The 24,986-nt window shown below is 35.8% G+C and overlaps 18 non-coding genes across 18 annotated transcripts; all 18 read right to left on the bottom strand.

Moving 5' to 3' along the window:
* Positions 1 to 422: 422 nt before the first annotated feature.
* On the bottom strand, positions 423 to 494 carry TRNAP-AGG (transfer RNA proline (anticodon AGG)). Its single transcript has one exon. It is a non-coding gene; the product is annotated as a tRNA-Pro (tRNA).
* A 1,029-nt stretch (positions 495 to 1,523) lies between these two features.
* Positions 1,524 to 1,595, bottom strand: TRNAP-AGG (transfer RNA proline (anticodon AGG)). The gene has a single exon. It is a non-coding gene; the product is annotated as a tRNA-Pro (tRNA).
* Positions 1,596 to 3,799: 2,204 nt separating this feature from the next.
* On the bottom strand, positions 3,800 to 3,871 carry TRNAP-AGG (transfer RNA proline (anticodon AGG)). The gene has a single exon. It is a non-coding gene; the product is annotated as a tRNA-Pro (tRNA).
* Positions 3,872 to 4,900: 1,029 nt separating this feature from the next.
* TRNAP-AGG (transfer RNA proline (anticodon AGG)) lies at positions 4,901 to 4,972 on the bottom strand. Its single transcript has one exon. It is a non-coding gene; the product is annotated as a tRNA-Pro (tRNA).
* A 2,204-nt stretch (positions 4,973 to 7,176) lies between these two features.
* On the bottom strand, positions 7,177 to 7,248 carry TRNAP-AGG (transfer RNA proline (anticodon AGG)). Its single transcript has one exon. It is a non-coding gene; the product is annotated as a tRNA-Pro (tRNA).
* A 1,029-nt stretch (positions 7,249 to 8,277) lies between these two features.
* On the bottom strand, positions 8,278 to 8,349 carry TRNAP-AGG (transfer RNA proline (anticodon AGG)). Its single transcript has one exon. It is a non-coding gene; the product is annotated as a tRNA-Pro (tRNA).
* Positions 8,350 to 10,553: 2,204 nt separating this feature from the next.
* Positions 10,554 to 10,625, bottom strand: TRNAP-AGG (transfer RNA proline (anticodon AGG)). Its single transcript has one exon. It is a non-coding gene; the product is annotated as a tRNA-Pro (tRNA).
* Positions 10,626 to 11,654: 1,029 nt separating this feature from the next.
* On the bottom strand, positions 11,655 to 11,726 carry TRNAP-AGG (transfer RNA proline (anticodon AGG)). The gene has a single exon. It is a non-coding gene; the product is annotated as a tRNA-Pro (tRNA).
* Positions 11,727 to 12,830: 1,104 nt separating this feature from the next.
* On the bottom strand, positions 12,831 to 12,902 carry TRNAP-AGG (transfer RNA proline (anticodon AGG)). The gene has a single exon. It is a non-coding gene; the product is annotated as a tRNA-Pro (tRNA).
* Positions 12,903 to 13,930: 1,028 nt separating this feature from the next.
* TRNAP-AGG (transfer RNA proline (anticodon AGG)) lies at positions 13,931 to 14,002 on the bottom strand. Its single transcript has one exon. It is a non-coding gene; the product is annotated as a tRNA-Pro (tRNA).
* Positions 14,003 to 15,106: 1,104 nt separating this feature from the next.
* Positions 15,107 to 15,178, bottom strand: TRNAP-AGG (transfer RNA proline (anticodon AGG)). Its single transcript has one exon. It is a non-coding gene; the product is annotated as a tRNA-Pro (tRNA).
* Positions 15,179 to 16,206: 1,028 nt separating this feature from the next.
* On the bottom strand, positions 16,207 to 16,278 carry TRNAP-AGG (transfer RNA proline (anticodon AGG)). Its single transcript has one exon. It is a non-coding gene; the product is annotated as a tRNA-Pro (tRNA).
* A 1,028-nt stretch (positions 16,279 to 17,306) lies between these two features.
* TRNAP-AGG (transfer RNA proline (anticodon AGG)) lies at positions 17,307 to 17,378 on the bottom strand. Its single transcript has one exon. It is a non-coding gene; the product is annotated as a tRNA-Pro (tRNA).
* Positions 17,379 to 19,583: 2,205 nt separating this feature from the next.
* Positions 19,584 to 19,655, bottom strand: TRNAP-AGG (transfer RNA proline (anticodon AGG)). Its single transcript has one exon. It is a non-coding gene; the product is annotated as a tRNA-Pro (tRNA).
* A 1,028-nt stretch (positions 19,656 to 20,683) lies between these two features.
* TRNAP-AGG (transfer RNA proline (anticodon AGG)) lies at positions 20,684 to 20,755 on the bottom strand. Its single transcript has one exon. It is a non-coding gene; the product is annotated as a tRNA-Pro (tRNA).
* A 1,104-nt stretch (positions 20,756 to 21,859) lies between these two features.
* Positions 21,860 to 21,931, bottom strand: TRNAP-AGG (transfer RNA proline (anticodon AGG)). The gene has a single exon. It is a non-coding gene; the product is annotated as a tRNA-Pro (tRNA).
* A 1,028-nt stretch (positions 21,932 to 22,959) lies between these two features.
* TRNAP-AGG (transfer RNA proline (anticodon AGG)) lies at positions 22,960 to 23,031 on the bottom strand. Its single transcript has one exon. It is a non-coding gene; the product is annotated as a tRNA-Pro (tRNA).
* Positions 23,032 to 24,059: 1,028 nt separating this feature from the next.
* Positions 24,060 to 24,131, bottom strand: TRNAP-AGG (transfer RNA proline (anticodon AGG)). The gene has a single exon. It is a non-coding gene; the product is annotated as a tRNA-Pro (tRNA).
* Positions 24,132 to 24,986: the final 855 nt, after the last annotated feature.

Here is a 24,986-nt window from a genome sequence, read left to right as displayed (position 1 = left end):
TGCAGTCTTAAGAAAGACTTTGCAGTCTTAACCCCTTAAGGACCAAACTTCTGGAATAAAAGGGGATCATGACGTGTCAGACATGTCATGTGTCCTTAAGGGGTTAAAAACGTCATCTGAGCAGTTAGGACTTGCATTAATGACTTACGATAAACCAATGATTTTAAATGGTTGATAATGAAAACGACACATTTTTTATGATTTCTCTCATACATTTCTAAGTAAAAGCTAAACGAGTATTAATATAAGATGTTAGCTTTGAAAGGTGATATCAGAAGCACCAGGAAATATATATATTGATGGTGGCATGCCAACATCTTCTCTTTGGAGCACTTGAAGGGTTTTGCTATAAGTGATTTTTGCTGACTATATTAAACACAGTTCGAAGCTACGTGTTTCAAAAGAAAAAACACCAAATGCTTGGGCTCGTCCGGGGTTTGAACCCGGGACCTCTCGCACCCTAAGCGAGAATCATACCCCTAGACCAACGAGCCATTACATTAGTTGGGTTTTAGGAAAAAAATTGCCAGACTAACGCGCCAGACAGCGTTTGTGTTCTCAAAATAGAAACAAAGTTTTCGTTTTGAAGTGAGGATTTTAAAATTCCTCAATAGGATCTGTTTTTCCAATATCATTTTCATTGTATGGGTGAATTAACAGTTGAGGTTTATGTACGATGGTGATAAATCATATTGACTGTTGTCAAAGTTGAGTCTGCTTCTGGTCAAATTGCTGGGGAAGACTTAAAATGTCCATTCATTTCTTAATTGTTTATGAGGGCTTTGTTGGTTTAGGAGAAATTTGTGGTTCTAATATATGTTGGAAAAGCACATGAAGGATTTAACTTTCTTTCTCATATTCTGCATGCTATCACCATGTTGAAAATAAAGTAAAGTTGTGCAGAGGAGAAATTAATTATAAATAGTCTTGTGCAAAATAATGTTTGGGGAGGTTGGCCTGGTTCCATAACTTGAATCCACAGTCGAACGTAACGACTGCCTTGAATTTACCTTTACAGTTTTATTCATCGATACATTCAGGCGTGTACTGGAAGGAATTTGATTCAAACCTACCCTCTCCATCACATATTTGCACAAGTCTAAGTATGAATAAAAATAGAATTCCGTATGTCAAAACATGTATTTTTTCCCCTTTGTTTGTTGTTAACAAAGATTTTGCAGTCTTAAGAAAGACTTTGCAGTCTTAAAAGCGTCATCTGAGCAGTTAGGACTTGCATTAATGACTTACGATAAACCATTGATTTTAAATGGTTGATAATGAAAACGACACATTTTTTATGATTTCTCTCATACATTTCTAAGTAAAAGCTAAACGAGTATTAATATAAGATGTTAGCTTTGAAAGGTGATATCAGAAGCACCAGGAAATATATATATTGATGGTGGCATGCCAACATCTTCTCTTTGGAGCACTTGAAGGGTTTTGCTATAAGTGATTTTTGCTGACTATATTAAACACAGTTCGAAGCTACGTGTTTCAAAAGAAAAAAACACCAAATGCTTGGGCTCGTCCGGGATTTGAACCCGGGACCTCTCGCACCCTAAGCGAGAATCATACCCCTAGACCAACGAGCCATTACATTAGTTGGGTTTTAGGAAAAAAATTGCCAGACTAACGCGCCAGACAGCGTTTGTGTTCTCAAAATAGAAACAAAGTTTTCGTTTTGAAGTGAGGATTTTAAAATTCCTCAATAGGATCTGTTTTTCCAATATCATTTTCATTGTATGGGTGAATTAACAGTTGAGGTTTATGTACGATGGTGATAAATCATATTGACTGTTGTCAAAGTTGAGTCTGCTTCTGGTCAAATTGCTGGGGAAGACTTAAAATGTCCATTCATTTCTTAATTGTTTATGAGGGCTTTGTTGGTTTAGGAGAAATTTGTGGTTCTAATATATGTTGGAAAAGCACATGAAGGATTTAACTTTCTTTCTCATATTCTGCATGCTATCACCATGTTGAAAATAAAGTAAAGATGTGCAGAGGAGAAATTAATTATAAATAGTCTTGTGCAAAATAATGTTTGGGGAGGTTGGCCTGGTTCCATAACTTGAATCCACAGTCGAACGTAACGACTGCCTTGAATTTACCTTTACAGTTTTATTCATCGATACATTCAGGCGTGTACTGGAAGGAATTTGATTCAAACCTACCCTCTCCATCACATATTTGCACAAGTCTAAGTATGAATAAAAATAGAATTCCGTATGTCAAAACATGTATTTTTTCCCCTTTGTTTGTTGTTAACAAAGATTTTGCAGTCTTAAGAAAGACTTTGCAGTCTTAAAAGCGTCATCGGAGCAGTTAGGACTTGCATTAATGACTTACGATAAACCATTGATTTTAAATGGTTGATAATGAAAACGACACATTTTTTATGATTTCTCTCATACATTTCTAAGTAAAAGCTAAACGAGTATTAATATAAGATGTTAGCTTTGAAAGGTGATATCAGAAGCACCAGGAAATATATATATTGATGGTGGCATGCCAACATCTTCTCTTTGGAGCACTTGAAGGGTTTTGCTATAAGTGATTTTTGCTGACTATATTAAACACAGTTCGAAGCTACGTGTTTCAAAAGAAAAAACACCAAATGCTTGGGCTCGTCCAGGATTTGAACCCGGGACCTCTCGCACCCTAAGCGAGAATCATACCCCTAGACCAACGAGCCATTACATTAGTTGGGTTTTAGGAAAAAAATTGCCAGACTAACGCGCCAGACAGCGTTTGTGTTCTCAAAATAGAAACAAAGTTTTCGTTTTGAAGTGAGGATTTTAAAATTCCTCAATAGGATCTGTTTTTCCAATATCATTTTCATTGTATGGGTGAATTAACAGTTGAGGTTTATGTACGATGGTGATAAATCATATTGACTGTTGTCAAAGTTGAGTCTGCTTCTGGTCAAATTGCTGGGGAAGACTTAAAATGTCCATTCATTTCTTAATTGTTTATGAGGGCTTTGTTGGTTTAGGAGAAATTTGTGGTTCTAATATATGTTGGAAAAGCACATGAAGGATTTAACTTTCTTTCTCATATTCTGCATGCTATCACCATGTTGAAAATAAAGTAAAGATGTGCAGAGGAGAAATTAATTATAAATAGTCTTGTGCAAAATAATGTTTGGGGAGGTTGGCCTGGTTCCATAACTTGAATCCACAGTCGAACGTAACGACTGCCTTGAATTTACCTTTACAGTTTTATTCATCGATACATTCAGGCGTGTACTGGAAGGAATTTGATTCAAACCTACCCTCTCCATCACCTATTTGCACAAGTCTAAGTATGAATAAAAATAGAATTCCGTATGTCAAAACATGTATTTTTTCCCCTTTGTTTGTTGTTAACAAAGATTTTGCAGTCTTAAGAAAGACTTTGCAGTCTTAACCCCTTAAGGACCAAACTTCTGGAATAAAAGGGGATCATGACGTGTCAGACATGTCATGTGTCCTTAAGGGGTTAAAAACGTCATCTGAGCAGTTAGGACTTGCATTAATGACTTACGATAAACCAATGATTTTAAATGGTTGATAATGAAAACGACACATTTTTTATGATTTCTCTCATACATTTCTAAGTAAAAGCTAAACGAGTATTAATATAAGATGTTAGCTTTGAAAGGTGATATCAGAAGCACCAGGAAATATATATATTGATGGTGGCATGCCAACATCTTCTCTTTGGAGCACTTGAAGGGTTTTGCTATAAGTGATTTTTGCTGACTATATTAAACACAGTTCGAAGCTACGTGTTTCAAAAGAAAAAACACCAAATGCTTGGGCTCGTCCGGGGTTTGAACCCGGGACCTCTCGCACCCTAAGCGAGAATCATACCCCTAGACCAACGAGCCATTACATTAGTTGGGTTTCAGGAAAAAAATTGCCAGACTAACGCGCCAGACAGCGTTTGTGTTCTCAAAATAGAAACAAAGTTTTCGTTTTGAAGTGAGGATTTTAAAATTCCTCAATAGGATCTGTTTTTCCAATATCATTTTCATTGTATGGGTGAATTAACAGTTGAGGTTTATGTACGATGGTGATAAATCATATTGACTGTTGTCAAAGTTGAGTCTGCTTCTGGTCAAATTGCTGGGGAAGACTTAAAATGTCCATTCATTTCTTAATTGTTTATGAGGGCTTTGTTGGTTTAGGAGAAATTTGTGGTTCTAATATATGTTGGAAAAGCACATGAAGGATTTAACTTTCTTTCTCATATTCTGCATGCTATCACCATGTTGAAAATAAAGTAAAGTTGTGCAGAGGAGAAATTAATTATAAATAGTCTTGTGCAAAATAATGTTTGGGGAGGTTGGCCTGGTTCCATAACTTGAATCCACAGTCGAACGTAACGACTGCCTTGAATTTACCTTTACAGTTTTATTCATCGATACATTCAGGCGTGTACTGGAAGGAATTTGATTCAAACCTACCCTCTCCATCACATATTTGCACAAGTCTAAGTATGAATAAAAATAGAATTCCGTATGTCAAAACATGTATTTTTTCCCCTTTGTTTGTTGTTAACAAAGATTTTGCAGTCTTAAGAAAGACTTTGCAGTCTTAAAAGCGTCATCTGAGCAGTTAGGACTTGCATTAATGACTTACGATAAACCATTGATTTTAAATGGTTGATAATGAAAACGACACATTTTTTATGATTTCTCTCATACATTTCTAAGTAAAAGCTAAACGAGTATTAATATAAGATGTTAGCTTTGAAAGGTGATATCAGAAGCACCAGGAAATATATATATTGATGGTGGCATGCCAACATCTTCTCTTTGGAGCACTTGAAGGGTTTTGCTATAAGTGATTTTTGCTGACTATATTAAACACAGTTCGAAGCTACGTGTTTCAAAAGAAAAAAACACCAAATGCTTGGGCTCGTCCGGGATTTGAACCCGGGACCTCTCGCACCCTAAGCGAGAATCATACCCCTAGACCAACGAGCCATTACATTAGTTGGGTTTTAGGAAAAAAATTGCCAGACTAACGCGCCAGACAGCGTTTGTGTTCTCAAAATAGAAACAAAGTTTTCGTTTTGAAGTGAGGATTTTAAAATTCCTCAATAGGATCTGTTTTTCCAATATCATTTTCATTGTATGGGTGAATTAACAGTTGAGGTTTATGTACGATGGTGATAAATCATATTGACTGTTGTCAAAGTTGAGTCTGCTTCTGGTCAAATTGCTGGGGAAGACTTAAAATGTCCATTCATTTCTTAATTGTTTATGAGGGCTTTGTTGGTTTAGGAGAAATTTGTGGTTCTAATATATGTTGGAAAAGCACATGAAGGATTTAACTTTCTTTCTCATATTCTGCATGCTATCACCATGTTGAAAATAAAGTAAAGATGTGCAGAGGAGAAATTAATTATAAATAGTCTTGTGCAAAATAATGTTTGGGGAGGTTGGCCTGGTTCCATAACTTGAATCCACAGTCGAACGTAACGACTGCCTTGAATTTACCTTTACAGTTTTATTCATCGATACATTCAGGCGTGTACTGGAAGGAATTTGATTCAAACCTACCCTCTCCATCACATATTTGCACAAGTCTAAGTATGAATAAAAATAGAATTCCGTATGTCAAAACATGTATTTTTTCCCCTTTGTTTGTTGTTAACAAAGATTTTGCAGTCTTAAGAAAGACTTTGCAGTCTTAAAAGCGTCATCGGAGCAGTTAGGACTTGCATTAATGACTTACGATAAACCATTGATTTTAAATGGTTGATAATGAAAACGACACATTTTTTATGATTTCTCTCATACATTTCTAAGTAAAAGCTAAACGAGTATTAATATAAGATGTTAGCTTTGAAAGGTGATATCAGAAGCACCAGGAAATATATATATTGATGGTGGCATGCCAACATCTTCTCTTTGGAGCACTTGAAGGGTTTTGCTATAAGTGATTTTTGCTGACTATATTAAACACAGTTCGAAGCTACGTGTTTCAAAAGAAAAAACACCAAATGCTTGGGCTCGTCCAGGATTTGAACCCGGGACCTCTCGCACCCTAAGCGAGAATCATACCCCTAGACCAACGAGCCATTACATTAGTTGGGTTTTAGGAAAAAAATTGCCAGACTAACGCGCCAGACAGCGTTTGTGTTCTCAAAATAGAAACAAAGTTTTCGTTTTGAAGTGAGGATTTTAAAATTCCTCAATAGGATCTGTTTTTCCAATATCATTTTCATTGTATGGGTGAATTAACAGTTGAGGTTTATGTACGATGGTGATAAATCATATTGACTGTTGTCAAAGTTGAGTCTGCTTCTGGTCAAATTGCTGGGGAAGACTTAAAATGTCCATTCATTTCTTAATTGTTTATGAGGGCTTTGTTGGTTTAGGAGAAATTTGTGGTTCTAATATATGTTGGAAAAGCACATGAAGGATTTAACTTTCTTTCTCATATTCTGCATGCTATCACCATGTTGAAAATAAAGTAAAGATGTGCAGAGGAGAAATTAATTATAAATAGTCTTGTGCAAAATAATGTTTGGGGAGGTTGGCCTGGTTCCATAACTTGAATCCACAGTCGAACGTAACGACTGCCTTGAATTTACCTTTACAGTTTTATTCATCGATACATTCAGGCGTGTACTGGAAGGAATTTGATTCAAACCTACCCTCTCCATCACCTATTTGCACAAGTCTAAGTATGAATAAAAATAGAATTCCGTATGTCAAAACATGTATTTTTTCCCCTTTGTTTGTTGTTAACAAAGATTTTGCAGTCTTAAGAAAGACTTTGCAGTCTTAACCCCTTAAGGACCAAACTTCTGGAATAAAAGGGGATCATGACGTGTCAGACATGTCATGTGTCCTTAAGGGGTTAAAAACGTCATCTGAGCAGTTAGGACTTGCATTAATGACTTACGATAAACCAATGATTTTAAATGGTTGATAATGAAAACGACACATTTTTTATGATTTCTCTCATACATTTCTAAGTAAAAGCTAAACGAGTATTAATATAAGATGTTAGCTTTGAAAGGTGATATCAGAAGCACCAGGAAATATATATATTGATGGTGGCATGCCAACATCTTCTCTTTGGAGCACTTGAAGGGTTTTGCTATAAGTGATTTTTGCTGACTATATTAAACACAGTTCGAAGCTACGTGTTTCAAAAGAAAAAACACCAAATGCTTGGGCTCGTCCGGGGTTTGAACCCGGGACCTCTCGCACCCTAAGCGAGAATCATACCCCTAGACCAACGAGCCATTACATTAGTTGGGTTTTAGGAAAAAAATTGCCAGACTAACGCGCCAGACAGCGTTTGTGTTCTCAAAATAGAAACAAAGTTTTCGTTTTGAAGTGAGGATTTTAAAATTCCTCAATAGGATCTGTTTTTCCAATATCATTTTCATTGTATGGGTGAATTAACAGTTGAGGTTTATGTACGATGGTGATAAATCATATTGACTGTTGTCAAAGTTGAGTCTGCTTCTGGTCAAATTGCTGGGGAAGACTTAAAATGTCCATTCATTTCTTAATTGTTTATGAGGGCTTTGTTGGTTTAGGAGAAATTTGTGGTTCTAATATATGTTGGAAAAGCACATGAAGGATTTAACTTTCTTTCTCATATTCTGCATGCTATCACCATGTTGAAAATAAAGTAAAGTTGTGCAGAGGAGAAATTAATTATAAATAGTCTTGTGCAAAATAATGTTTGGGGAGGTTGGCCTGGTTCCATAACTTGAATCCACAGTCGAACGTAACGACTGCCTTGAATTTACCTTTACAGTTTTATTCATCGATACATTCAGGCGTGTACTGGAAGGAATTTGATTCAAACCTACCCTCTCCATCACATATTTGCACAAGTCTAAGTATGAATAAAAATAGAATTCCGTATGTCAAAACATGTATTTTTTCCCCTTTGTTTGTTGTTAACAAAGATTTTGCAGTCTTAAGAAAGACTTTGCAGTCTTAAAAGCGTCATCTGAGCAGTTAGGACTTGCATTAATGACTTACGATAAACCATTGATTTTAAATGGTTGATAATGAAAACGACACATTTTTTATGATTTCTCTCATACATTTCTAAGTAAAAGCTAAACGAGTATTAATATAAGATGTTAGCTTTGAAAGGTGATATCAGAAGCACCAGGAAATATATATATTGATGGTGGCATGCCAACATCTTCTCTTTGGAGCACTTGAAGGGTTTTGCTATAAGTGATTTTTGCTGACTATATTAAACACAGTTCGAAGCTACGTGTTTCAAAAGAAAAAAACACCAAATGCTTGGGCTCGTCCGGGATTTGAACCCGGGACCTCTCGCACCCTAAGCGAGAATCATACCCCTAGACCAACGAGCCATTACATTAGTTGGGTTTTAGGAAAAAAATTGCCAGACTAACGCGCCAGACAGCGTTTGTGTTCTCAAAATAGAAACAAAGTTTTCGTTTTGAAGTGAGGATTTTAAAATTCCTCAATAGGATCTGTTTTTCCAATATCATTTTCATTGTATGGGTGAATTAACAGTTGAGGTTTATGTACGATGGTGATAAATCATATTGACTGTTGTCAAAGTTGAGTCTGCTTCTGGTCAAATTGCTGGGGAAGACTTAAAATGTCCATTCATTTCTTAATTGTTTATGAGGGCTTTGTTGGTTTAGGAGAAATTTGTGGTTCTAATATATGTTGGAAAAGCACATGAAGGATTTAACTTTCTTTCTCATATTCTGCATGCTATCACCATGTTGAAAATAAAGTAAAGATGTGCAGAGGAGAAATTAATTATAAATAGTCTTTTGCAAAATAATGTTTGGGGAGGTTGGCCTGGTTCCATAACTTGAATCCACAGTCGAACGTAACGACTGCCTTGAATTTACCTTTACAGTTTTATTCATCGATACATTCAGGCGTGTACTGGAAGGAATTTGATTCAAACCTACCCTCTCCATCACATATTTGCACAAGTCTAAGTATGAATAAAAATAGAATTCCGTATGTCAAAACATGTATTTTTTCCCCTTTGTTTGTTGTTAACAAAGATTTTGCAGTCTTAAGAAAGACTTTGCAGTCTTAAAAGCGTCATCGGAGCAGTTAGGACTTGCATTAATGACTTACGATAAACCATTGATTTTAAATGGTTGATAATGAAAACGACACATTTTTTATGATTTCTCTCATACATTTCTAAGTAAAAGCTAAACGAGTATTAATATAAGATGTTAGCTTTGAAAGGTGATATCAGAAGCACCAGGAAATATATATATTGATGGTGGCATGCCAACATCTTCTCTTTGGAGCACTTGAAGGGTTTTGCTATAAGTGATTTTTGCTGACTATATTAAACACAGTTCGAAGCTACGTGTTTCAAAAGAAAAAACACCAAATGCTTGGGCTCGTCCAGGATTTGAACCCGGGACCTCTCGCACCCTAAGCGAGAATCATACCCCTAGACCAACGAGCCATTACATTAGTTGGGTTTTAGGAAAAAAATTGCCAGACTAACGCGCCAGACAGCGTTTGTGTTCTCAAAATAGAAACAAAGTTTTCGTTTTGAAGTGAGGATTTTAAAATTCCTCAATAGGATCTGTTTTTCCAATATCATTTTCATTGTATGGGTGAATTAACAGTTGAGGTTTATGTACGATGGTGATAAATCATATTGACTGTTGTCAAAGTTGAGTCTGCTTCTGGTCAAATTGCTGGGGAAGACTTAAAATGTCCATTCATTTCTTAATTGTTTATGAGGGCTTTGTTGGTTTAGGAGAAATTTGTGGTTCTAATATATGTTGGAAAAGCACATGAAGGATTTAACTTTCTTTCTCATATTCTGCATGCTATCACCATGTTGAAAATAAAGTAAAGATGTGCAGAGGAGAAATTAATTATAAATAGTCTTGTGCAAAATAATGTTTGGGGAGGTTGGCCTGGTTCCATAACTTGAATCCACAGTCGAACGTAACGACTGCCTTGAATTTACCTTTACAGTTTTATTCATCGATACATTCAGGCGTGTACTGGAAGGAATTTGATTCAAACCTACCCTCTCCATCACCTATTTGCACAAGTCTAAGTATGAATAAAAATAGAATTCCGTATGTCAAAACATGTATTTTTTCCCCTTTGTTTGTTGTTAACAAAGATTTTGCAGTCTTAAGAAAGACTTTGCAGTCTTAACCCCTTAAGGACCAAACTTCTGGAATAAAAGGGGATCATGACGTGTCAGACATGTCATGTGTCCTTAAGGGGTTAAAAACGTCATCTGAGCAGTTAGGACTTGCATTAATGACTTACGATAAACCAATGATTTTAAATGGTTGATAATGAAAACGACACATTTTTTATGATTTCTCTCATACATTTCTAAGTAAAAGCTAAACGAGTATTAATATAAGATGTTAGCTTTGAAAGGTGATATCAGAAGCACCAGGAAATATATATATTGATGGTGGCATGCCAACATCTTCTCTTTGGAGCACTTGAAGGGTTTTGCTATAAGTGATTTTTGCTGACTATATTAAACACAGTTCGAAGCTACGTGTTTCAAAAGAAAAAACACCAAATGCTTGGGCTCGTCCGGGGTTTGAACCCGGGACCTCTCGCACCCTAAGCGAGAATCATACCCCTAGACCAACGAGCCATTACATTAGTTGGGTTTCAGGAAAAAAATTGCCAGACTAACGCGCCAGACAGCGTTTGTGTTCTCAAAATAGAAACAAAGTTTTCGTTTTGAAGTGAGGATTTTAAAATTCCTCAATAGGATCTGTTTTTCCAATATCATTTTCATTGTATGGGTGAATTAACAGTTGAGGTTTATGTACGATGGTGATAAATCATATTGACTGTTGTCAAAGTTGAGTCTGCTTCTGGTCAAATTGCTGGGGAAGACTTAAAATGTCCATTCATTTCTTAATTGTTTATGAGGGCTTTGTTGGTTTAGGAGAAATTTGTGGTTCTAATATATGTTGGAAAAGCACATGAAGGATTTAACTTTCTTTCTCATATTCTGCATGCTATCACCATGTTGAAAATAAAGTAAAGTTGTGCAGAGGAGAAATTAATTATAAATAGTCTTGTGCAAAATAATGTTTGGGGAGGTTGGCCTGGTTCCATAACTTGAATCCACAGTCGAACGTAACGACTGCCTTGAATTTACCTTTACAGTTTTATTCATCGATACATTCAGGCGTGTACTGGAAGGAATTTGATTCAAACCTACCCTCTCCATCACATATTTGCACAAGTCTAAGTATGAATAAAAATAGAATTCCGTATGTCAAAACATGTATTTTTTCCCCTTTGTTTGTTGTTAACAAAGATTTTGCAGTCTTAAGAAAGACTTTGCAGTCTTAAAAGCGTCATCTGAGCAGTTAGGACTTGCATTAATGACTTACGATAAACCATTGATTTTAAATGGTTGATAATGAAAACGACACATTTTTTATGATTTCTCTCATACATTTCTAAGTAAAAGCTAAACGAGTATTAATATAAGATGTTAGCTTTGAAAGGTGATATCAGAAGCACCAGGAAATATATATATTGATGGTGGCATGCCAACATCTTCTCTTTGGAGCACTTGAAGGGTTTTGCTATAAGTGATTTTTGCTGACTATATTAAACACAGTTCGAAGCTACGTGTTTCAAAAGAAAAAAACACCAAATGCTTGGGCTCGTCCGGGATTTGAACCCGGGACCTCTCGCACCCTAAGCGAGAATCATACCCCTAGACCAACGAGCCATTACATTAGTTGGGTTTTAGGAAAAAAATTGCCAGACTAACGCGCCAGACAGCGTTTGTGTTCTCAAAATAGAAACAAAGTTTTCGTTTTGAAGTGAGGATTTTAAAATTCCTCAATAGGATCTGTTTTTCCAATATCATTTTCATTGTATGGGTGAATTAACAGTTGAGGTTTATGTACGATGGTGATAAATCATATTGACTGTTGTCAAAGTTGAGTCTGCTTCTGGTCAAATTGCTGGGGAAGACTTAAAATGTCCATTCATTTCTTAATTGTTTATGAGGGCTTTGTTGGTTTAGGAGAAATTTGTGGTTCTAATATATGTTGGAAAAGCACATGAAGGATTTAACTTTCTTTCTCATATTCTGCATGCTATCACCATGTTGAAAATAAAGTAAAGATGTGCAGAGGAGAAATTAATTATAAATAGTCTTGTGCAAAATAATGTTTGGGGAGGTTGGCCTGGTTCCATAACTTGAATCCACAGTCGAACGTAACGACTGCCTTGAATTTACCTTTACAGTTTTATTCATCGATACATTCAGGCGTGTACTGGAAGGAATTTGATTCAAACCTACCCTCTCCATCACCTATTTGCACAAGTCTAAGTATGAATAAAAATAGAATTCCGTATGTCAAAACATGTATTTTTTCCCCTTTATTTGTTGTTAACAAAGATTTTGCAGTCTTAAGAAAGACTTTGCAGTCTTAACCCCTTAAGGACCAAACTTCTGGAATAAAAGGGGATCATGACGTGTCAGACATGTCATGTGTCCTTAAGGGGTTAAAAACGTCATCTGAGCAGTTAGGACTTGCATTAATGACTTACGATAAACCAATGATTTTAAATGGTTGATAATGAAAACGACACATTTTTTATGATTTCTCTCATACATTTCTAAGTAAAAGCTAAACGAGTATTAATATAAGATGTTAGCTTTGAAAGGTGATATCAGAAGCACCAGGAAATATATATATTGATGGTGGCATGCCAACATCTTCTCTTTGGAGCACTTGAAGGGTTTTGCTATAAGTGATTTTTGCTGACTATATTAAACACAGTTCGAAGCTACGTGTTTCAAAAGAAAAAACACCAATTGCTTGGGCTCGTCCGGGGTTTGAACCCGGGACCTCTCGCACCCTAAGCGAGAATCATACCCCTAGACCAACGAGCCATTACATTAGTTGGGTTTTAGGAAAAAAATTGCCAGACTAACGCGCCAGACAGCGTTTGTGTTCTCAAAATAGAAACAAAGTTTTCGTTTTGAAGTGAGGATTTTAAAATTCCTCAATAGGATCTGTTTTTCCAATATCATTTTCATTGTATGGGTGAATTAACAGTTGAGGTTTATGTACGATGGTGATAAATCATATTGACTGTTGTCAAAGTTGAGTCTGCTTCTGGTCAAATTGCTGGGGAAGACTTAAAATGTCCATTCATTTCTTAATTGTTTATGAGGGCTTTGTTGGTTTAGGAGAAATTTGTGGTTCTAATATATGTTGGAAAAGCACATGAAGGATTTAACTTTCTTTCTCATATTCTGCATGCTATCACCATGTTGAAAATAAAGTAAAGTTGTGCAGAGGAGAAATTAATTATAAATAGTCTTGTGCAAAATAATGTTTGGCAAGGTTGGCCTGGTTCCATAACGTGAATCCACAGTCGAACGTAACGACTGCCTTGAATTTACCTTTACAGTTTTATTCATCGATACATTCAGGCGTGTACTGGAAGGAATTTGATTCAAACCTACCCTCTCCATCACATATTTGCACAAGTCTAAGTATGAATAAAAATAGAATTCCGTATGTCAAAACATGTATTTTTTCCCCTTTGTTTGTTGTTAACAAAGATTTTGCAGTCTTAAGAAAGACTTTGCAGTCTTAAAAGCATCATCGGAGCAGTTAGGACTTGCATTAATGACTTACGATAAACCATTGATTTTAAATGGTTGATAATGAAAACGACACATTTTTTATGATTTCTCTCATACATTTCTAAGTAAAAGCTAAACGAGTATTAATATAAGATGTTAGCTTTGAAAGGTGATATCAGAAGCACCAGGAAATATATATATTGATGGTGGCATGCCAACATCTTCTCTTTGGAGCACTTGAAGGGTTTTGCTATAAGTGATTTTTGCTGACTATATTAAACACAGTTCGAAGCTACGTGTTTCAAAAGAAAAAACACCAAATGCTTGGGCTCGTCCGGGATTTGAACCCGGGACCTCTCGCACCCTAAGCGAGAATCATACCCCTAGACCAACGAGCCATTACATTAGTTGGGTTTTAGGAAAAAAATTGCCAGACTAACGCGCCAGACAGCGTTTGTGTTCTCAAAATAGAAACAAAGTTTTCGTTTTGAAGTGAGGATTTTAAAATTCCTCAATAGGATCTGTTTTTCCAATATCATTTTCATTGTATGGGTGAATTAACAGTTGAGGTTTATGTACGATGGTGATAAATCATATTGACTGTTGTCAAAGTTGAGTCTGCTTCTGGTCAAATTGCTGGGGAAGACTTAAAATGTCCATTCATTTCTTAATTGTTTATGAGGGCTTTGTTGGTTTAGGAGAAATTTGTGGTTCTAATATATGTTGGAAAAGCACATGAAGGATTTAACTTTCTTTCTCATATTCTGCATGCTATCACCATGTTGAAAATAAAGTAAAGATGTGCAGAGGAGAAATTAATTATAAATAGTCTTGTGCAAAATAATGTTTGGGGAGGTTGGCCTGGTTCCATAACTTGAATCCACAGTCGAACGTAACGACTGCCTTGAATTTACCTTTACAGTTTTATTCATCGATACATTCAGGCGTGTACTGGAAGGAATTTGATTCAAACCTACCCTCTCCATCACCTATTTGCACAAGTCTAAGTATGAATAAAAATAGAATTCCGTATGTCAAAACATGTATTTTTTCCCCTTTATTTGTTGTTAACAAAGATTTTGCAGTCTTAAGAAAGACTTTGCAGTCTTAACCCCTTAAGGACCAAACTTCTGGAATAAAAGGGGATCATGACGTGTCAGACATGTCATGTGTCCTTAAGGGGTTAAAAACGTCATCTGAGCAGTTAGGACTTGCATTAATGACTTACGATAAACCAATGATTTTAAATGGTTGATAATGAAAACGACACATTTTTTATGATTTCTCTCATACATTTCTAAGTAAAAGCTAAACGAGTATTAATATAAGATGTTAGCTTTGAAAGGTGATATCAGAAGCACCAGGAAATATATATATTGATGGTGGCATGCCAACATCTTCTCTTTGGAGCACTTGAAGGGTTTTGCTATAAGTGATTTTTGCTGACTATATTAAACACAGTTCGAAGCTACGTGTTTCAAAAGAAAAAACACCAATTGCTTGGGCTCGTCCGGGGTTTGAACCCGGGACCTCTCGCACCCTAAGCGAGAATCATACCCCTAGACCAACGAGCCATTACATTAGTTGGGTTTTAGGAAAAAAATTGCCAGACTAACGCGCCAGACAGCGTTTGTGTTCTCAAAATAGAAACAAAGTTTTCGTTTTGAAGTGAGGATTTTAAAATTCCTCAATAGGATCTGTTTTTCCAATATCATTTTCATTGTATGGGTGAATTAACAGTTGAGGTTTATGTACGATGGTGATAAATCATATTGACTGTTGTCAAAGTTGAGTCTGCTTCTGGTCAAATTGCTGGGGAAGACTTAAAATGTCCATTCATTTCTTAATTGTTTATGAGGGCTTTGTTGGTTTAGGAGAAATTTGTGGTTCTAATATATGTTGGAAAAGCACATGAAGGATTTAACTTTCTTTCTCATATTCTGCATGCTATCACCATGTTGAAAATAAAGTAAAGTTGTGCAGAGGAGAAATTAATTATAAATAGTCTTGTGCAAAATAATGTTTGGCAAGGTTGGCCTGGTTCCATAACGTGAATCCACAGTCGAACGTAACGACTGCCTTGAATTTACCTTTACAGTTTTATTCATCGATACATTCAGGCGTGTACTGGAAGGAATTTGATTCAAACCTACCCTCTCCATCACATATTTGCACAAGTCTAAGTATGAATAAAAATAGAATTCCGTATGTCAAAACATGTATTTTTTCCCCTTTGTTTGTTGTTAACAAAGATTTTGCAGTCTTAAGAAAGACTTTGCAGTCTTAAAAGCATCATCGGAGCAGTTAGGACTTGCATTAATGACTTACGATAAACCATTGATTTTAAATGGTTGATAATGAAAACGACACATTTTTTATGATTTCTCTCATACATTTCTAAGTAAAAGCTAAACGAGTATTAATATAAGATGTTAGCTTTGAAAGGTGATATCAGAAGCACCAGGAAATATATATATTGATGGTGGCATGCCAACATCTTCTCTTTGGAGCACTTGAAGGGTTTTGCTATAAGTGATTTTTGCTGACTATATTAAACACAGTTCGAAGCTACGTGTTTCAAAAGAAAAAACACCAAATGCTTGGGCTCGTCCGGGATTTGAACCCGGGACCTCTCGCACCCTAAGCGAGAATCATACCCCTAGACCAACGAGCCATTACATTAGTTGGGTTTTAGGAAAAAAATTGCCAGACTAACGCGCCAGACAGCGTTTGTGTTCTCAAAATAGAAACAAAGTTTTCGTTTTGAAGTGAGGATTTTAAAATTCCTCAATAGGATCTGTTTTTCCAATATCATTTTCATTGTATGGGTGAATTAACAGTTGAGGTTTATGTACGATGGTGATAAATCATATTGACTGTTGTCAAAGTTGAGTCTGCTTCTGGTCAAATTGCTGGGGAAGACTTAAAATGTCCATTCATTTCTTAATTGTTTATGAGGGCTTTGTTGGTTTAGGAGAAATTTGTGGTTCTAATATATGTTGGAAAAGCACATGAAGGATTTAACTTTCTTTCTCATATTCTGCATGCTATCACCATGTTGAAAATAAAGTAAAGATGTGCAGAGGAGAAATTAATTATAAATAGTCTTGTGCAAAATAATGTTTGGGGAGGTTGGCCTGGTTCCATAACTTGAATCCACAGTCGAACGTAACGACTGCCTTGAATTTACCTTTACAGTTTTATTCATCGATACATTCAGGCGTGTACTGGAAGGAATTTGATTCAAACCTACCCTCTCCATCACATATTTGCACAAGTCTAAGTATGAATAAAAATAGAATTCCGTATGTCAAAACATGTATTTTTTCCCCTTTGTTTGTTGTTAACAAAGATTTTGCAGTCTTAAGAAAGACTTTGCAGTCTTAAAAGCGTCATCGGAGCAGTTAGGACTTGCATTAATGACTTACGATAAACCATTGATTTTAAATGGTTGATAATGAAAACGACACATTTTTTATGATTTCTCTCATACATTTCTAAGTAAAAGCTAAACGAGTATTAATATAAGATGTTAGCTTTGAAAGGTGATATCAGAAGCACCAGGAAATATATATATTGATGGTGGCATGCCAACATCTTCTCTTTGGAGCACTTGAAGGGTTTTGCTATAAGTGATTTTTGCTGACTATATTAAACACAGTTCGAAGCTACGTGTTTCAAAAGAAAAAACACCAAATGCTTGGGCTCGTCCGGGATTTGAACCCGGGACCTCTCGCACCCTAAGCGAGAATCATACCCCTAGACCAACGAGCCATTACATTAGTTGGGTTTTAGGAAAAAAATTGCCAGACTAACGCGCCAGACAGCGTTTGTGTTCTCAAAATAGAAACAAAGTTTTCGTTTTGAAGTGAGGATTTTAAAATTCCTCAATAGGATCTGTTTTTCCAATATCATTTTCATTGTATGGGTGAATTAACAGTTGAGGTTTATGTACAATGGTGATAAATCATATTGACTGTTGTCAAAGTTGAGTCTGCTTCTGGTCAAATTGCTGGGGAAACTTAAAATGTCCATTCATTTCTTAATTGTTTATGAGGGCTTTGTTGGTTTAGGAGAAATTTGTGGTTCTAATATATGTTGGAAAAGCACATGAAGGATTTAACTTTCTTTCTCATATTCTGCATGCTATCACCATGTTGAAAATAAAGTAAAGATGTGCAGAGGAGAAATTAATTATAAATAGTCTTCTGCAAAATAATGTTTGGGGAGGTTGGCCTGGTTCCATAACTTGAATCCACAGTCGAACGTAACGACTGCCTTGAATTTACCTTTACAGTTTTATTCATCGATACATTCAGGCGTGTACTGGAAGGAATTTGATTCAAACCTACCCTCTCCATCACATATTTGCACAAGTCTAAGTATGAATAAAAATAGAATTCCGTATGTCAAAACATGTATTTTTTCCCCTTTGTTTGTTGTTAACAAAGATTTTGCAGTCTTAAGAAAGACTTTGCAGTCTTAAAAGCGTCATCTGAGCAGTTAGGACTTGCATTAATGACTTACGATAAACCATTGATTTTAAATGGTTGATAATGAAAACGACACATTTTTTATGATTTCTCTCATACATTTCTAAGTAAAAGCTAAACGAGTATTAATATAAGATGTTAGCTTTGAAAGGTGATATCAGAAGCACCAGGAAATATATATATTGATGGTGGCGTGCCAACATCTTCTCTTTGGAGCACTTGAAGGGTTTTGCTATAAGTGATTTTTGCTGACTATATTAAACACAGTTCGAAGCTACGTGTTTCAAAAGAAAAAACACCAAATGCTTGGGCTCGTCCAGGATTTGAACCCGGGACCTCTCGCACCCTAAGCGAGAATCATACCCCTAGACCAACGAGCCATTACATTAGTTGGGTTTTAGGAAAAAAATTGCCAGACTAACGCGCCAGACAGCGTTTGTGTTCTCAAAATAGAAACAAAGTTTTCGTTTTGAAGTGAGGATTTTAAAATTCCTCAATAGGATCTGTTTTTCCAATATCATTTTCATTGTATGGGTGAATTAACAGTTGAGGTTTATGTACGATGGTGATAAATCATATTGACTGTTGTCAAAGTTGAGTCTGCTTCTGGTCAAATTGCTGGGGAAGACTTAAAATGTCCATTCATTTCTTAATTGTTTATGAGGGCTTTGTTGGTTTAGGAGAAATTTGTGGTTCTAATATATGTTGGAAAAGCACATGAAGGATTTAACTTTCTTTCTCATATTCTGCATGCTATCACCATGTTGAAAATAAAGTAAAGATGTGCAGAGGAGAAATTAATTATAAATAGTCTTGTGCAAAATAATGTTTGGGGAGGTTGGCCTGGTTCCATAACTTGAATCCACAGTCGAACGTAACGACTGCCTTGAATTTACCTTTACAGTTTTATTCATCGATACATTCAGGCGTGTACTGGAAGGAATTTGATTCAAACCTACCCTCTCCATCACCTATTTGCACAAGTCTAAGTATGAATAAAAATAGAATTCCGTATGTCAAAACATGTATTTTTTCCCCTTTGTTTGTTGTTAACAAAGATTTTGCAGTCTTAAGAAAGACTTTGCAGTCTTAACCCCTTAAGGACCAAACTTCTGGAATAAAAGGGGATCATGACGTGTCAGACATGTCATGTGTCCTTAAGGGGTTAAAAACGTCATCTGAGCAGTTAGGACTTGCATTAATGACTTACGATAAACCAATGATTTTAAATGGTTGATAATGAAAACGACACATTTTTTATGATTTCTCTCATACATTTCTAAGTAAAAGCTAAACGAGTATTAATATAAGATGTTAGCTTTGAAAGGTGATATCAGAAGCACCAGGAAATATATATATATTGATGGTGGCATGCCAACATCTTCTCTTTGGAGCACTTGAAGGGTTTTGCTATAAGTGATTTTTGCTGACTATATTAAACACAGTTCGAAGCTACGTGTTTCAAAAGAAAAAACACCAAATGCTTGGGCTCGTCCGGGGTTTGAACCCGGGACCTCTCGCACCCTAAGCGAGAATCATACCCCTAGACCAACGAGCCATTACATTAGTTGGGTTTTAGGAAAAAAATTGCCAGACTAACGCGCCAGACAGCGTTTGTGTTCTCAAAATAGAAACAAAGTTTTCGTTTTGAAGTGAGGATTTTAAAATTCCTCAATAGGATCTGTTTTTCCAATATCATTTTCATTGTATGGGTGAATTAACAGTTGAGGTTTATGTACGATGGTGATAAATCATATTGACTGTTGTCAAAGTTGAGTCTGCTTCTGGTCAAATTGCTGGGGAAGACTTAAAATGTCCATTCATTTCTTAATTGTTTATGAGGGCTTTGTTGGTTTAGGAGAAATTTGTGGTTCTAATATATGTTGGAAAAGCACATGAAGGATTTAACTTTCTTTCTCATATTCTGCATGCTATCACCATGTTGAAAATAAAGTAAAGATGTGCAGAGGAGAAATTAATTATAAATAGTCTTGTGCAAAATAATGTTTGGGGAGGTTGGCCTGGTTCCATAACTTGAATCCACAGTCGAACGTAACGACTGCCTTGAATTTACCTTTACAGTTTTATTCATCGATACATTCAGGCGTGTACTGGAAGGAATTTGATTCAAACCTACCCTCTCCATCACATATTTGCACAAGTCTAAGTATGAATAAAAATAGAATTCCGTATGTCAAAACATGTATTTTTTCCCCTTTGTTTGTTGTTAACAAAGATTTTGCAGTCTTAAGAAAGACTTTGCAGTCTTAAAAGCGTCATCGGAGCAGTTAGGACTTGCATTAATGACTTACGATAAACCATTGATTTTAAATGGTTGATAATGAAAACGACACATTTTTTATGATTTCTCTCATACATTTCTAAGTAAAAGCTAAACGAGTATTAATATAAGATGTTAGCTTTGAAAGGTGATATCAGAAGCACCAGGAAATATATATATTGATGGTGGCATGCCAACATCTTCTCTTTGGAGCACTTGAAGGGTTTTGCTATAAGTGATTTTTGCTGACTATATTAAACACAGTTCGAAGCTACGTGTTTCAAAAGAAAAAACACCAAATGCTTGGGCTCGTCCGGGATTTGAACCCGGGACCTCTCGCACCCTAAGCGAGAATCATACCCCTAGACCAACGAGCCATTACATTAGTTGGGTTTTAGGAAAAAAATTGCCAGACTAACGCGCCAGACAGCGTTTGTGTTCTCAAAATAGAAACAAAGTTTTCGTTTTGAAGTGAGGATTTTAAAATTCCTCAATAGGATCTGTTTTTCCAATATCATTTTCATTGTATGGGTGAATTAACAGTTGAGGTTTATGTACGATGGTGATAAATCATATTGACTGTTGTCAAAGTTGAGTCTGCTTCTGGTCAAATTGCTGGGGAAGACTTAAAATGTCCATTCATTTCTTAATTGTTTATGAGGGCTTTGTTGGTTTAGGAGAAATTTGTGGTTCTAATATATGTTGGAAAAGCACATGAAGGATTTAACTTTCTTTCTCATATTCTGCATGCTATCACCATGTTGAAAATAAAGTAAAGATGTGCAGAGGAGAAATTAATTATAAATAGTCTTGTGCAAAATAATGTTTGGGGAGGTTGGCCTGGTTCCATAACTTGAATCCACAGTCGAACGTAACGACTGCCTTGAATTTACCTTTACAGTTTTATTCATCGATACATTCAGGCGTGTACTGGAAGGAATTTGATTCAAACCTACCCTCTCCATCACCTATTTGCACAAGTCTAAGTATGAATAAAAATAGAATTCCGTATGTCAAAACATGTATTTTTTCCCCTTTATTTGTTGTTAACAAAGATTTTGCAGTCTTAAGAAAGACTTTGCAGTCTTAACCCCTTAAGGACCAAACTTCTGGAATAAAAGGGGATCATGACGTGTCAGACATGTCATGTGTCCTTAAGGGGTTAAAAACGTCATCTGAGCAGTTAGGACTTGCATTAATGACTTACGATAAACCAATGATTTTAAATGGTTGATAATGAAAACGACACATTTTTTATGATTTCTCTCATACATTTCTAAGTAAAAGCTAAACGAGTATTAATATAAGATGTTAGCTTTGAAAGGTGATATCAGAAGCACCAGGAAATATATATATTGATGGTGGCATGCCAACATCTTCTCTTTGGAGCACTTGAAGGGTTTTGCTATAAGTGATTTTTGCTGACTATATTAAACACAGTTCGAAGCTACGTGTTTCAAAAGAAAAAACACCAATTGCTTGGGCTCGTCCGGGGTTTGAACCCGGGACCTCTCGCACCCTAAGCGAGAATCATACCCCTAGACCAACGAGCCATTACATTAGTTGGGTTTTAGGAAAAAAATTGCCAGACTAACGCGCCAGACAGCGTTTGTGTTCTCAAAATAGAAACAAAGTTTTCGTTTTGAAGTGAGGATTTTAAAATTCCTCAATAGGATCTGTTTTTCCAATATCATTTTCATTGTATGGGTGAATTAACAGTTGAGGTTTATGTACGATGGTGATAAATCATATTGACTGTTGTCAAAGTTGAGTCTGCTTCTGGTCAAATTGCTGGGGAAGACTTAAAATGTCCATTCATTTCTTAATTGTTTATGAGGGCTTTGTTGGTTTAGGAGAAATTTGTGGTTCTAATATATGTTGGAAAAGCACATGAAGGATTTAACTTTCTTTCTCATATTCTGCATGCTATCACCATGTTGAAAATAAAGTAAAGTTGTGCAGAGGAGAAATTAATTATAAATAGTCTTGTGCAAAATAATGTTTGGCAAGGTTGGCCTGGTTCCATAACGTGAATCCACAGTTGAACGTAACGACTGCCTTGAATTTACCTTTACAGTTTTATTCATCGATACATTCAGGCGTGTACTGGAAGGAATTTGATTCAAACCTACCCTCTCCATCACATATTTGCACAAGTCTAAGTATGAATAAAAATAGAATTCCGTATGTCAAAACATGTATTTTTTCCCCTTTGTTTGTTGTTAACAAAGATTTTGCAGTCTTAAGAAAGACTTTGCAGTCTTAAAAGCATCATCGGAGCAGTTAGGACTTGCATTAATGACTTACGATAAACCATTGATTTTAAATGGTTGATAATGAAAACGACACATTTTTTATGATTTCTCTCATACATTTCTAAGTAAAAGCTAAACGAGTATTAATATAAGATGTTAGCTTTGAAAGGTGATATCAGAAGCACCAGGAAATATATATATTGATGGTGGCATGCCAACATCTTCTCTTTGGAGCACTTGAAGGGTTTTGCTATAAGTGATTTTTGCTGACTATATTAAACACAGTTCGAAGCTACGTGTTTCAAAAGAAAAAACACCAAATGCTTGGGCTCGTCCGGGATTTGAACCCGGGACCTCTCGCACCCTAAGCGAGAATCATACCCCTAGACCAACGAGCCATTACATTAGTTGGGTTTTAGGAAAAAAATTGCCAGACTAACGCGCCAGACAGCGTTTGTGTTCTCAAAATAGAAACAAAGTTTTCGTTTTGAAGTGAGGATTTTAAAATTCCTCAATAGGATCTGTTTTTCCAATATCATTTTCATTGTATGGGTGAATTAACAGTTGAGGTTTATGTACGATGGTGATAAATCATATTGACTGTTGTCAAAGTTGAGTCTGCTTCTGGTCAAATTGCTGGGGAAGACTTAAAATGTCCATTCATTTCTTAATTGTTTATGAGGGCTTTGTTGGTTTAGGAGAAATTTGTGGTTCTAATATATGTTGGAAAAGCACATGAAGGATTTAACTTTCTTTCTCATATTCTGCATGCTATCACCATGTTGAAAATAAAGTAAAGATGTGCAGAGGAGAAATTAATTATAAATAGTCTTGTGCAAAATAATGTTTGGGGAGGTTGGCCTGGTTCCATAACTTGAATCCACAGTCGAACGTAACGACTGCCTTGAATTTACCTTTACAGTTTTATTCATCGATACATTCAGGCGTGTACTGGAAGGAATTTGATTCAAACCTACCCTCTCCATCACCTATTTGCACAAGTCTAAGTATGAATAAAAATAGAATTCCGTATGTCAAAACATGTATTTTTTCCCCTTTGTTTGTTGTTAACAAAGATTTTGCAGTCTTAAGAAAGACTTTGCAGTCTTAAAAGCGTCATCGGAGCAGTTAGGACTTGCATTAATGACTTACGATAAACCATTGATTTTAAATGGTTGATAATGAAAACGACACATTTTTTATGATTTCTCTCATACATTTCTAAGTAAAAGCTAAACGAGTATTAATATAAGATGTTAGCTTTGAAAGGTGATATCAGAAGCACCAGGAAATATATATATTGATGGTGGCATGCCAACATCTTCTCTTTGGAGCACTTGAAGGGTTTTGCTATAAGTGATTTTTGCTGACTATATTAAACACAGTTCGAAGCTACGTGTTTCAAAAGAAAAAACACCAAATGCTTGGGCTCGTCCGGGATTTGAACCCGGGACCTCTCGCACCCTAAGCGAGAATCATACCCCTAGACCAACGAGCCATTACATTAGTTGGGTTTTAGGAAAAAAATTGCCAGACTAACGCGCCAGACAGCGTTTGTGTTCTCAAAATAGAAACAAAGTTTTCGTTTTGAAGTGAGGATTTTAAAATTCCTCAATAGGATCTGTTTTTCCAATATCATTTTCATTGTATGGGTGAATTAACAGTTGAGGTTTATGTACGATGGTGATAAATCATATTGACTGTTGTCAAAGTTGAGTCTGCTTCTGGTCAAATTGCTGGGGAAGACTTAAAATGTCCATTCATTTCTTAATTGTTTATGAGGGCTTTGTTGGTTTAGGAGAAATTTGTGGTTCTAATATATGTTGGAAAAGCACATGAAGGATTTAACTTTCTTTCTCATATTCTGCATGCTATCACCATGTTGAAAATAAAGTAAAGATGTGCAGAGGAGAAATTAATTATAAATAGTCTTGTGCAAAATAATGTTTGGGGAGGTTGGCCTGGTTCCATAACTTGAATCCACAGTCGAACGTAACGACTGCCTTGAATTTACCTTTACAGTTTTATTCATCGATACATTCAGGCGTGTACTGGAAGGAATTTGATTCAAACCTACCCTCTCCATCACATATTTGCACAAGTCTAAGTATGAATAAAAATAGAATTCCGTATGTCAAAACATGTATTTTTTCCCCTTTGTTTGTTGTTAACAAAGATTTTGCAGTCTTAAGAAAGACTTTGCAGTCTTAAAAGCATCATCGGAGCAGTTAGGACTTGCATTAATGACTTACGATAAACCATTGATTTTAAATGGTTGATAATGAAAACGACACATTTTTTATGATTTCTCTCATACATTTCTAAGTAAAAGCTAAACGAGTATTAATATAAG

Source organism: Pelobates fuscus, chromosome 6, assembly GCF_036172605.1.
Source record: "Pelobates fuscus isolate aPelFus1 chromosome 6, aPelFus1.pri, whole genome shotgun sequence".
Classification (NCBI taxonomy): domain Eukaryota; kingdom Metazoa; phylum Chordata; class Amphibia; order Anura; family Pelobatidae; genus Pelobates; species Pelobates fuscus.
This window is presented reverse-complemented; position numbering and strand designations above follow the sequence as displayed.